This window comes from Bubalus kerabau, chromosome 1 (genome assembly GCF_029407905.1).
Source record: "Bubalus kerabau isolate K-KA32 ecotype Philippines breed swamp buffalo chromosome 1, PCC_UOA_SB_1v2, whole genome shotgun sequence".
Classification (NCBI taxonomy): domain Eukaryota; kingdom Metazoa; phylum Chordata; class Mammalia; order Artiodactyla; family Bovidae; genus Bubalus; species Bubalus kerabau.
In genome coordinates, this window is record NC_073624.1 from 76,418,953 (window position 1) to 76,433,503 (window position 14,551).

Genomic DNA, 14,551 nt, shown 5'->3' on the forward strand with positions numbered 1-14,551 from the left:
TGTAAATATTAGCTATGATTATCTGTCAAGTCTTAGGTTGTCCCACAGTGCTTTGAATAAAAATCAGCATTAAAGAATCCCCTGTAACAGGTTAACGGCAATTCCAGAATTAATAGGTGCATTGGATAGTCAGTCACATCATGGTTTAACTTATTTAGTGGCATACGCAATGAACAAGGATCACAGCCATGGGAAATTAACCCTGACAAACAAAAGTCAGAAACTTGAAGATGGTCAATCTGTGTCCATTTTGTTTTGTTTTGTAATTGTTCCTACTTCTCTGTTGTGTTTTGTTTTTGTCTTTCTCCTGCAGTTATATTTTTTTCAAGTTCAGAGGAAGCATGATGCATTTAAATAATATAGCCTAACGGGCTTCCCTGATAGCTCAGTTGATAAGGAATCTGCCTGCAATGCAGGAGACCCTGGTTCGATTCCTGGGTCGGGAAGATCCACTGGAGAAGGGATAGGCTACCCACTCCAGTATTTGGGCTTCCCTTGTGGCTCAGCTCATGCAAAGAGTTGACTCATTGGAAAAGACTCTGATGCTGGGAGGGATTGGGGGCAGGAGGAAAAGGGGATGACAGAGGATGAGATGGCTGGATGGCATCACCGACTCAATGGACGTGAGTTTGAGTGAACTCCGGGAGTTGGTGATGGACAGGGAGGCCTGGTGTGCTGCGATTCATGGGGTCGCAAAGAGTTGGACACGACTGAGCGACTGAACTGAACTGAACTGAACTGTGGCTCAGCTGGTAAAGAATCCACCTGCAGTGCGGGAGACCTGGTTTCAATCCCAGGGTGGGACGATCCCCTGAAGAAGGGAAAGACTACCCACTCCAGTATTCTGGCCTGGAGAATTCCATGGACTGTATAGTCCATGGATCGCAAAGAGTCAGACATGACTGAGCAACTTTCACTGTCAATGGCTGTAAGGTCTTAACACACATTAAGGTGTTAGAACTGTTAAAAGATAAATGGAAGCCTATGAAAAATTTTAAGAGTTGATGTGAGTGAAAATCAATTTGAATCAGGCAGTACCCAACTGAAAATTGTTAGGAGCCCTCTGACCACAGGAGCGGGGGAACAGGCTTTTTGAGGCGAAGTATGCAAGTACTTTATTTGATTGGCAGTAGGTTACCTATTTGCATTATTTGGGAAAGCCTAGTTTCCTGTTTGTGGTGAGTTGTCCTCAGGTTTCAAGACCTTCACCTTGAGGGATAGACAGGCTAAGGTTTTGGTTTCTTTATGCATGGGGGCTACTGAGGCATTAGAACAAACTCGGTATAATGGTCTCCTTGTTTAATTAATTGAGCAAAACAAATACAGCAATCAATGATGCCACTGAGTTAACAGAGTGGACCTTAGACCCGGAACCATGCCCCACATAATAGCCTAAGCATGTCTCCCCAAAGGGCCTTACTTAAAAAGCACTGGGATCCTCAGTGCAGTTGACAAGAGTCAAAATAATATCAAAACCGGAATCTTTAACCCCTTAGCTTGACTTCACTTGAAATGGCAAATTTTCCTGTCATCAGATATTTAAGGTTCCACATGTTTAGAATTCAGCAGGAGGGATTAACTTTGATAAATCAAGAATTGCTGCTCATATCTAGAACATATAAGAAATAAAGCTTTTTTATTTTGGTTTCCATTTATTTAAAGATCACAGAAATATGCTCATGATTGGAAGCATGCATTCCTCTTTGTAGACTTCAGTGATGAAAATAGAATAATTACAAAGTAGATGGCATTTCTACCTAATCCATTCATCAAATATTTATTGAGGAACTATTATGTCTCAGGCACTGTCCTGGATACTGAAAAGAGCAATGGAAAAGTCCTTGCCCTCATAAAGCACTCATTGTGGAGTGTATACACTGCACAGTGTACACATAATGGAGTGTATATGTTGCAGAGGCAGACAAAGAAAAAACAAGTGAGGGCAATATGTTATGCGACAGAAAATTCATTAAATAGAGTGGTCAGGGAAGACCTCACCATGAGGAAAACATTTAGCAAAGACCTCAAGGAGATGAGGCTTCCCTAGTGGCTTAGATGGTAAAGAATCTCCCCTGCAATGTTGGAGACAATTCAATCTGTGGTTCAGGAAGATCCCCTGGAGAAGGAAATGGCAACCCACTCCAGTATTTTGCCTGGAGAATCCCATGGACAGAGGTGCCTTGTGGGCTACAGTCCATGGGGTCGCAGAGAGTCAGACATGACTGAGCTCAAGGAGTTGAGTTTTTCTAAGGGAAGAGCATTCTAGGCAAAGGACCCAGAGACGCTAAAGCTCTGAGGTGGGGCATGTGTATTTGAGGAATGGGAACAGGATCAGTCTGACTGGAGCAAATTAAGCAAGGCCGGGTACAAGAATAGGATGTAAGTTTAGAGACATAAGGATGAGGGGACAGCACGGAAATCATATGGTAACCTGGGCTACTCTAAGGATTTTGGCTTTTCATCTGGAAAATGGGAAATTTGGGGAGTTCTGAGGAGTGTCACGATCTTATGTTTAAGAAGAGTGGTATGGCTATTGTTTAGAGAATGAACTAAAGGGGACAAGAGAGACCAGGTAACAGCCTGCTTCTGTAAAGCAGGTGAGAGATAACAGTACCTTTGGTTATGCTGATATTAATGGCAGAAGTGAGAAATGGATGGATTCTGGACATTTTTGGATGTGCAACCAACAGGATTTGCAAATGGATGAAATGTGAGGTATAAGAACAAGAGAGAAATCAAGAATGACTCCAAGGCTTTTAGCCTGAACAACTGAAAGGCTGGAGTTGCCATTTGCTGAATAGGAATCCCACTGGGATATACAGGTTTGGAGAGATGAAATTAGACATATGCTATTAGACACAATAAGTTTGATATGTCTATTTATTAGCTATCTAAGCAGCAGTGTGGAATATGCAGTTGGCTTTCTGATTTTTCTGCGTCCTGAATATAGTCCTTCCAGCTACGTGTTTCTATACTACTGAGACATACATGAATTGCCACTTGATATAAAACATGTTTGTGAACTTCTAGAAGAAATTTGGAACCTCAACGCTGCCTTCAGAGAAAGCAAAATACTAACAGGAAGAATATAATTTGTATGTTTATGAGTAGAAAGAGTCCCTGCTGCTAAATCACTTCAGTCATGTCCGACTCTGTGCGACCCCATAGATGGCAGCCCGCCAGGGTCCCCTGTTCCCGGGATTCTCCAGGCAAGAACACTGGAGTGGGTTGCCATTTCCTTCTCCAATGCATGAAAGTGAAAAGTGAAAGTGAAGTCATTCAGTCGTGTCCGACCCTCAGCGACCCCATGGACTGCAACCTACCAGGCTCCTCCGTCCATGGGATTTTCCAGGGAAGAGTACTGGAGTCGGGTGCTATTGCCTTCTCCAAGAAAGAGTCCCAGATAGAGCTAATTCTACCAACAGCAGCTGCAACAGGCACCAAAGGGTAAAAGAGAGCAGGTTTAACTGCAGTTCAATCTCAAATAGGCCGTGGTTTTAAGTGTTTCCACGCTCTTTGGTACTAAGTATAGATTGGTTTGATTTTTCAAGCACACGGGCAAACAATGTTTCCTGTGCCAGATACGTATTTTTGCACAAAATAGTTCGAAAGCTCTCAGCATGAACACTCCAATTGCGACTGACCTCTGTCAGGGGTGGCAACAGCACCAAGACATGGAGCGTGAGAAATGGAAAAAGAAGAGAGAAATTCGGAGCAACAGGGAATGGCAGTGAGGAAATTTCAGGAAATACAAAACTTAAAGTAGAGGTTAAAAAACCAAATGCCTTCTGGAGAAAGGCAGGTAGTGTCAATGGGTAAAGCCAGCCTCCTGCGCTCATGCGCACTCATACACAATAACAGGAAGTGGTGGGGACTGAGGTGATCCATCAGCTGGGCACAGGTTTCCTCCAAAAGGGAGCTTGTCGGGGTGCGAGGGTTGGGGCGAAGGCTCTTTGTTGTCATACAAGACTGGGAGCACAGAGCAGTCAGATCTTACCTGATTTTAAGAAAAGCCAGACATCTAGATATTTATGTGAAATCTCCTGATTTGTAAATATTGTCATTTAGTTCACATTTCCAAAAGGGCACTATGTAAACCAAACAAAACAGTATCTGCAAGCTGCTTTCAGTCTTTAGACCCCCACTTCACAACTTCTAACACTGCTATTTGCATACAAATAGTTTTAACTATTGACTAAATTGAGTCATTAAATTCCAACATAGTTATGACAATTATTTCTCCTACACAGGAGAACCCATTCTTTTTTGTGTAGGACCTGGAGTTTCTGTTTCACTATGAAGTCCTAATACAAAGAATAAATATAAGGTAATCATATAATAAAAATAATTCCTTTTGGGGGTTTTTAAAAATAAAAGTTACTGACTTTTGTTACTATTCTTGCATAAATCTCCTCAAATTAAAGTCTACATTAAATTAAGTATAATGCAGAATGAGGCATCCATGCCCTGCTGCTTCCAAAATAGGTTGACATTTTGCAAACTTCTCTTGAAATAATTTTTTGAGGATGCTCAGCTTCAGAAATTATATAAGCTGGTGGGAAAGGACTGGATCTAACTGGAATGAACAAAGGGAGGGAGCAGTTTTCATTATGATTAAGATCAGTCTACATAGTCTTTCCTATAACTCATTTTCTCCATCATTCAATATAGAAATTTCCATTAAAAAGCAAGCATACTGGATGAGTGAATAGCTTTAGAGGAATGCTTGAATTCCTTTGGTTTGGATCCAGATGTCCTCTAAGCTGGGTTAACCCAAGCAGACATCTAGACCAGGATTCTGGCCCTGTGATTTGAAAAAGATCTGGGCACAGTTCTGTCTTCCAGGAAACTTTCTTTAGGGACGCTTGCCCTATGGTGGCTTCATTTCTACTCATACAGATAGATGGGGTGGCAGGCAGCAGTCTTCATTCTTTTTACTAAAATAATTGAGAAAGCAGATACCCCAGAGCAGGGTGATGTCTTAAAACACTTATTAGCTAACACGTTATGTGAGAGAATGACTTAATTCTTTTCTGTTCTCAACAGGGGCAGGGAGCTGAGACAGCAAGAGCAAGAAGAAACAACAGAGGCTCCAGAAGTCTGGAAAGGATATGAACTGGAGGTGTGAGGTGTCACTTAATTCTGCCTAGCACTAACTCTAATTCCCAGGAGAGCGAGGGTGCAGATAGAGACTTCAAATCTCCATGCAGTGACAAATCAAAATGCTCTGGGGTTTTTGGGGGGATTTTTTTTAAGTATCTGTTGCTCCAGATGAAAATAGAAAAGAGCTTAGAATTTAGAGAGAGGAAGGATCATTTTAGTTTATTTCACCCAACCCCAATTTTGTGTATAATCTCTGATGCCTTCAGGAAAACTTTCCTGACTATGGAAAAGATGTGTGGAAAACTGTGGAGAAAAAAAGCAAAGTGGAAGAGCTTGGCTCTGAGTTGACAAATCTATCTTGGTCAGTTACCTGTAAATGGAGCAGGTCTTCCTAGGCAAACTTTGGAGAGATTTGCTGACATAGGGCTAAGGAGGGGTAAGCCTGAGGTCAGAAGCTGCTGTTGAAAATGAGACCCTGCTCACAAATAAGGAAGTTCTCTGCTGTAGGCTCTGGTGCAAATGCCTGCTAGCCATGTGTTTGTTCAGTGATGTCTTTGGCACTTTGTAAAACCCTGTAGGATTTCAGGATATTAGTGCTTCCTCCTGACTTACTCTTCATAAACGGACCTTTTAGATACCCTTTACTACCAGTTAGCTTCATTCGAAACTCCTTTTATCAAAAAAGGGAAGAAAGGGAAGTGTCTTTTCTCTTTTCCCTTGCCTTATCAGGTTAGAGCATATTATTTCTTTTTAGAGGGTCAGCATATTATTTTATTCTGATTAAATACTTGGGTTATGGATGTTAGTCATCTCATGAGATCTATGTTCTCAGTCCACAACAGTTTTAGATAAAGGGGTGCTTACAGTAAAAGATTATGTTGACTTTTTATTTCTCAATGAAGAAAAACTCACCAAATACCATGTTAGTAAACACTTCTGTGTTTCAAAGATCTGAAATAGAAGATAGTAGGTTCTTAGTGTTAGATAATCTTTCTCTAAGTGAGATTATTATTTAACATTTTCATTTACAAATAGCATGATACTTGACTGAATCACATCAGAAATGGGTAATTGTCTACTAGTTCCTATAGTTGACACTTCATTTCTTTACCTAAATCCCCTCTGTCTTGCTTCATCATTTCCCACATGCTGTCTTAAGAGCTCAGTAGTTAGAGGAAGCAATTCTGTTCAGATGAGGGAAGGGAAGACAAAATCCAGGCCAAGCTGGGAAACAGCACCATGGAAACAGACCTACAGCAAAAGAGGAAGCGGCCCTGGCTTCTGCTTAGGTTGAGCACACTAATGGCGGGACGTCTATGGAGGGGAATTCTCTGTTTTTCCACTACTCGGCTATTGAGGGGAAGTACAGAAATACCAGCGGGGAAGTGAAGGTGACGCTGTTAGGTCAGATGGAGCTCCGTGGGCATCCTTCGTGCCCCAAGCAGTATGCAGTCTGAGAACTATATGCCATCTCCCTCTTAATCGGTTCTGGATGGAGAAGAGTGAGCTCTGGATTTCCCTGAATCCTAATCTGTCCACTGCCCATTACTAACAACTCACTGAGACCCGAGTCTCATCTCTAAAATCAGGATAATACTAGACCTGCTCCACTGAATTGTAGGATAATTGAAGGAGATGGTTCAGACAAAACAGTGCACATGCACAGAACTTGACACATAGCTCCAGGAGAAAGCCATCGAGAATTTTTTTTTTTTTTTTTTTGCTATAAGTGTGTATGTATTACATGAAACATTTGGCAGGTTCCTCACTTGCTGTGGATTAGGCAAAGAGGAAAGATGATAAAGCATTGGTGGGAGAGGAGAAAGAAGGAAAATCAGAGCACTGGAATGGAAAAACTCCAGCGAGAGGGGACCACGGATAACTCTACATGGAAAGGGACAGACAAAGCGACAGAAAGAACCCTTAGGTAAAGTAAGCCACAGGCACAACCGTGCGTATTTTTAGAAAATCATTCTCTTTGAGCATTCTGGCTCTCCTGCAGTCCTGTGTTTTGTTTTCTCACTTTCATCTTGTGTTCAGCCTCACCTCACACGTTTCACCATGCCCCTCTTCTTCCTTACAAAGTTTTCTGTAAGGTTCCTCCCCCTTCTCCTCTCTCATTCTTGCTCTCTTCCTGCACCCATTTTTTCCCTCTTAATTCTTACTGGTACTTTCATTATGATTTAGTTCTCTTTTGCTGTTCTTGTAAAGCATTACTCCCTCTACCCTACCCGCTACCTTCTTTTTTCTTCCTTCCAGATCATGAGAAAACTATTTTTTCTTTCTCCAAAAGCAATCCTCTTTTTACTTCACAAACTCCTCTCTTCTTCTTATCCATTATTATCCGCCCACTGGTCGCTCATCTTCTCTTGGCTAATTTTTGTTATTTATGCCACCTGGAGATGATCAAGAACCATTCACCTGCACATGTGCTAAATGCAGGTGGTTGCTTACTGGTCTTCAGATTTTCTGTATTTCAAAACCTTTGTTAGAGAACATTGCTATGTGAACAAAGGGCCTTGTCCATTATCATGTTCTTAGAGATAACTAGCAAGCACAGTGTAATTGTCCATAGTGATATTTAGAGTGGCTTTTCTTCAAACAAAGATATTTTGGAATATAAAAGTGTTAAAAAATTGTCCAGGACTATTTAACAACAACTACCCAAATTACTCACCAAAAATGACTTGTCTTGCTTTTGCCAAGGTAATTGAAGACGACAGTGGGTCTGGCTTAGCTGATTCACTGATTGTTTATACTACCTTAATGAGCATGAGCATTGTTAAGTCAGACTTTAACCTGAATGAAAGTGTAGATGTATGTAAATGTATGATTAAATGAAGAGCAAATTCCCCAAGAACTTTACATGGTCTAGATTCCACCATGGGAAGGCCATGCTGGTTGAGAGGACCGACTTCAACTAATATAGACTCCTCTTTTCCATTTGCCTGAGGCAAAGGGCTGGTTTGCTACAAATAATATAAAGAAGAAATGAGTTACTTGTCTTTGGACACTTTGTGACTCTGGTGAAGTTAAGTCTTTAATTTTTTTTAATTAAGGCCAGACTGAAATCATTCTTGGGGGAAGCCACAATAAAAAATTTGTCCCCAAAGTCCCAATGTTTTAAGACTTGTCCTTTATGTGGCATGCACACATCCCTTTAAGGAGTATATATCCCTTCATCTCTGAAATGGAGGAAATTTTATAATAACTTGGTGTGGGAGAAAACAACTGTATTATAATCAGCCAAACTGAATTCTGACCGTAGGACCTCCTCTACTCCTACCGGTGGTTCTGGGCATGGTATGTCACTTGGCTGTTTTCATCTCACTCTGAAAGTGAAAGTGTGAAAGTGTTAGTCACTCAGTCATGTCCAGTTCTTTGCAACCCCATGGTCCACAGCCCGCCAGAATCCTCTGTCCAAGGAATTCTCACTCTACTCATCTATTACATATGCTTGCCTTGAGCTATTGTATAACCAGAGTATAACCAGAGATCTGAATGACTGTATAAACATGAGAGGGTTCCCCCAAAAGTTCATTGTGTGCTAATGCTATTGTTGGTAATAATGAGGTTGAGGTCATCATGGTGGTGATCTTATCAAATCTCTTGTTGTTGTTGTTCAGTCAAGTTGTGTCCAACTCTGCAATTCCATGGACTGCAGCATGCCATGCCTTCCTGTCCCTCACCATCTCCAGGAGTTTGTCCAAGTTCATGTCCATTGGATTGGTGATGCCATCCAACCATCTCATCCTCTGTCACCCTCTTCTCCTTCTGTCTTCAATCTTTTACAGCATTAGGGTCTTTTCCAGTGAGTTGGCTATTCGCAATCAAGTGGCCAAAGTGTTGGAGCTTCAGCTTTAGCATCAGTCCTTCTAATGAGTATTCATGGTTGATTTACTTTAGGATGGATTGGTTTGATCTCCTGACAGTCCAAGGGACTCTCAAGAGTCTTCCCTAGCACCAAAGTTCGAAAGCATCAATTCTTCGGTGCTCAGCCTTTTTTATGGTCCGACTCTCACATCCGTATATGATTACTGGAAAGACCATAGCTTCGACTATACAGATCTTTTCTGGCAAAGTGACATCTCTGCTTTTTAATACGTTCTCTAGGTTTGTCATAGCTTTTCTTCCAAGGAGCAAGCTGCTTTTAATTTCATGAGTGCAGTCACCATCCTCAGTGATTTTGGAGCCCACCCAAAATAAAATCTATCACTGTTTCTACTTTTCCTCCATCTATTTGCCATGAAGTGATGGCACCATTTATTCTTATTTATAATACCTTATTTTCTCCTTGAGTGATTGGTAAATCTTCTCTACAGACCACTGAGAAATGGCATGATGGGAGAATCTTTTTGGATTCAAATATTTTTTATGTTATGTCTCACTTTTACCAGATCATTTAATGAGCTTTATTGTAAAATTCCTAGATAAGTAGTTTTAAGAATTGTGTCTGCTTCTGAAACCCAGATGTAGCAAGGAAACCATCTGCCCCCTCCATTACTTCTGGCCTCTCCCCATTTCAAAGACCTCTCTCTTGAGCTCTAGTGAAAGTGAAAAGCATTAGTCACTCAGCTGTGTCTGACTCTTTGCCATCCCATAACCCACCAGACTCCTCTTGTCCATCGAATTCATCAGGCAAGAATACTGGAGTGGGTTGCCATTCTCTTCTCCAGGGAATCTTCCCCACCCAGGGATGAAACCTGGGTTTCCTGCATTGCAGGCAGATTCTTTACCGTATGAGCCACCAGGGAAGCCCCCTCCAGCCAAATTGATCTGCATTTCTTGCTTAACATGGAAATCTCCAGTGGCTCCGTGTTTCCATCTACACCGAGTAGAAACTCTCGCGTCCAGCTTCCACTGTAGTCTGGGACCTGGGCACACGCACTCTCCCGTCCGCCATCTTGTTTTCTGTCCTCTTCTCTACTCTAGGGGCTCTTGCTTCTCCAGTGCTGATTCCCACTTCTCTGCCTACCCCAACATGGTTCCCCTGATCCAGAGTGCTTTTACTTCTGCTTAAGAGAAGTCTGCCCATTATGGCACCCCACTCCAGTACTCTTGCCTGGAAAATCCCATGGACGGAGGAGCCTGGTGGGCTGCAGTCCATGGGGTTGCTGAGAGTCGGACACGACTGAGAGACTTCACTTTCACTTTTCACTTTCCTGCATTGGAGAAGGAAATGGCAACCCACTCCAGTGTTCTTGCCTGGAGAATCCCAGGGACGAGGGACCCTGGTGGGCTGCCGTCTATGGGGTCGCACAGAGTCAGACACGACTGAAGTGACTTAGCAGCAGCAGCAGCAGCCCATTTTATGAGGCCCATTTAGAATACAAAGATCAAATTCTATCTTTTCCAAGATTCCTATACTGACTTTTCCAACAAGCCCAGATCCTTCTGGCCCTTTCAGGTTCTATGATATCTAGATCCCACAACCTATACTATATAGGACTTATATATATGTTATCCTCTGTATCACTTAAGTGTGCTTAGTTGCTCCGTCATGTCTGACTCTTTGTGATCCTTTAGACTGGTAGTCTGCAGGCTCTTCTGTCCATGGAATTCTCCAGAATACTGGAGTGGTTTGCCATTTCCTCCTCCAGGGGATCTTCCTGACCCAGGGATCAAATCCGCGTCTCCTGTGTCTCTTGATTTGTTGGCAGATTCTTTACCTGCTGAGCCTGTTGCTTACCTTCTTTACTTGCTGGGGAAGCTCGATTATCACTTAGGACCCAGTGGAAAAAAACATGACACAGAGTTTAGCTAAAAGACTGTGTGCGAAAGTATGGGTTGGGTAAAGAGAAATAAGCAAGGGAAAATGAAGCAGCATGGAGCTAGCAACTTCAGGAAACTCTTAACCACCTGTAGGCTTGAAAGGGCAAGGGAACTGAATGGTTTTGAGAACTCCAAGCTGTAGCTGTAGGAAAGGGCTACCGGATAAGAGCTGAGGCCAAGGAACCTGGCCGGTCTGTGGCAAGCTGTCATGGCAGGAAGACAGGAAGATCAAGAGCTTGACCTCATTGTCCTGAGCCTTGGGTCTCTTGCCAGAACTTTCCATCAGCTAAATCCAGCTGAAAGCCAGTGGATATGAGAGCCCACGGATGCTGTCTGTAAAGCCCCCCGTGGCACAGAGTAGGGTGCGAAGAGGGGATCTGAGGGGCAAAAGGAAAACACGCAACATGTGGTCTTTATGTGCGGTTGAAAAGTTTCCTGGAGTATAGGTTTTCTCCCAAACTAGAGTTAAAGGGTAGAGACCATGACTTGTGTTTGGTCTTTGTCTTCCACAGTGCTTAGCTCAGTGTGAAATAGGAAAAGTGTCAAAATGCATATACATTGAGATTGTATGAAAAATAAAGGGGGAGAGGGCTGATTCTAACCTCCCGCACCTTTTTCTTTTTTTAATTGGAGGATAATTGCTTTGCAATGTTGTGTTGGTATCTGCCACACAACAACACAACAGAATTATAGGTGGTGCTAGTAGTAAAGAAGCCACCTTCCAGTGCAGGAGACGTAAGAAGTTCAGGTTTGATCTCTGGGTTGGGAAAGTCCCTTAGAGGAGGGCATGGCAACCCACTCCAGTGTTCTTGCCTGGAGAATCCCATGGATATAGGAGCTTTGTGGGTTACAGTCCATAGAGTTGCAAGGAGTCGGACATAACTTAAGTGACTTAGCACACATGCGTACATATATATGCAATCTCCCTTCTCTCTTGAACCTCCTTCTCCCTATTTCCCACTTTTGGTTTGCTATCTTTTGAAGCATCTAAGCCTTACTTTCCCAACTCAAAGTAAAATCCAGTTTCCTTAATGTGGCTTTAGCTGTCCCTCTGACCTCAACCCTGTGACTTCCTAGCTCTTGCCCCTGCCACTACTCTAGCCATATGCCCTCTAGCTATGCCCCAAGTATATTTCCATTTCAGGGCCTGTGCATCTGCTGGGCCCTTTGCCTGCAGATTTCCACATGCTTTGTACTTCTTTCAAGTCTGCTATAATGTTGTCTTATCAGAGAGGCCTTCACTGATGAGCCTCAGTAAAACAGTACCATCTCCCATTTCTCTGTCCCCTCTTACCTCACATCATGTTCTATACAGTATTTACCACTCTCTGACATGTGATATATGTATTGTCCATTACTTGTTATCCTCCTTGCAACAGAAGACAAGACCCATGGAGCAAGGATCTTATTTTGCTTTGTTCCAAATACCAAGATCAATGCCTGTCATGCAGTAGGAGCTGATAATTGATTATATACATACATATATAGTTTCCCCCCCCCTACTATTCAAAGTACAGCATTCCTTTGAAACCTTTCATAAGCCAAAATGGCATCAAGTGGAGAAATAGTGACCTTAGGACATACCCTACTAACAAAGGAGCAGAATAAGTCCAGATAAAGCAGACAAGTTCAAAGCGATGGTGGCTTTGTGCTGAAATGCAGTTTCAGGGGAAAGAATTTTGTGGCATCACTCTGGTTCCTTGAGATGTGTGATGCCTTTAAAAACTCATTGCAAAACAAATGTTGAAGGGTGTTGTTTTTGCTTTCTTTGTTTTTTTTTTTTTTTTTTTGTAAAAATGAAAATTATGTTTGGATTTCTTTCTGTTAGGGAAAGCGGGTACTCTTATAGATCTTTTGTAGAAGTAAAGTGGAGTGGAATCCCTTTTCATTGTTTATAAGTTTGAATGTGGATGCTCACCCTTAGCCCATCCTAGGCTAAGCTAAACTGCACCATTTAAATGTTTTTATTGAGTCTGTGCTAAGGCAAGCCAGGAGCAGTGCCCATTGCAGCCCTGGGCACCCACTCCCTCCCACTAGCCCCTTCCTAGCTTCAGATTCCTGGAGAAGGAAATGGCAACCCACTCCAGTATTCTTGCCTGGAGAATCCCAGGGACAGAGGAGCCTGGTGGACTACCGTCTATGGTAGTTCAGAGTTGGACATGACTGAAGTGACTTAGCAGCAGCAGCAGCTTCTAGATAGCATTACTTTTGGTGGACTACCGTCTATGGTAGTTCAGAGTTGGACGCGACTGAAGTGACTTAGCAGCAGCAGCAGCTTCTAGATAGCATTACTTTTGGTTAGAGTGTCACCAAAGATCCCAAGAGCTGGAACTACAGGTCCTGTCCCCTACTCTTCTCTGGCTTGCAGAATTGTACCACTGTTTCTTTCACAGCAGACTTCCCAGGAGAGAGTCACTCTTGGAGTTGCTGTACTATTCTTATTTACTCATTCCTTACCAGGTACAAGGACCTGCATGGTTGCTGACGTCCTGGAATCAGCTTGTTTCTGGCTGGTAGCTCCCAGTGTGGCCTGGTGATCCTGTCTCCTGGTGACTAACTCTACTAGCAAGTGCTCTGTGAGTTGAGCCAGTGGCAGGGGATGCCTGGCCTAGGGGCCTGCTGCTGGGGGCCCTACCTAGTGATGGCCCTCCTATCCCTCTGAAGCTCCTGGACACACTGGGCACCACTCTGCTGGCACTTGTCCTGGTGGCATCAAAGGTAGAGGCCCCGCACAGCACTTTCCACATCCAGGATATAGCTTTCTCTTTTCTCTTCTTACTTCTTTTTAACATTAACTCTGGCCTTAGGATGCAGTTGGAAAAAAAGCAGATGAACCAGCCCTAAGAAATGCTGGATGATATGCCTAGCCTTTCCAGACACCTAGTTCACCTAGGGGACAAATGCATCCCCCTTTCCCAGGACTAAGGAAACTGGTTCTGTAAGTACCCTGACCAGAACACCACCAACCTGCTTAGACACTTCAGATCACCAGCTCTCTAGTGGTACAGACATTTCTTCCAGATTTCCATACCAGCAGTGGCCACAGAGGCAAATGCAAATACCAGTGACCATTTGGTTATGACATCCATGCCCCCTACATCTGAGGAGGTAACATCCCTGAACTTCAGGCCATATGGTCTTGATATTCTTCTCTAGATGGTTCTGGACCTTGGTGATGGACACAGGGATGATACCGTCAGTAAATGGTACCCTTCTAAGGGGCGTTAGGCCTAACTGACAGGTCTAGATTATCCAAAATGAGTCAGTTTCTTAGGAATTACCTTAGTTGCTTTAAAAGACTGTACTTTGTTTTCACATTTCCATAGCTAGTAAAGTTTCAGATCATTCTTACCCCAAATGTATCATCAGTATCCCTAACCTTATGAACATAGCAGTACTCTCTCTCCCTGCCACTTCCAGCTTCCTCTGTTCTGAATTGCTTATGCTTCTCCCAAAGGACACTATGTTTTCTTCTATTTGGTGCCACTGCACATCCTATTCTTCTGCCTAGAATGTCCTAGCCTGGCTTGTCTGAGTGCCAACCTCCCACGTATCTTTAACATCACAGCACTTTTGAGGCCAGTCACCACTTAAGCTGAAGTCATGATTCCTTCCCATGGACCACCACTGTGCCTCCTGCCTGCCTTGATTTCTGTCCCATCGCATTATTAAGTAT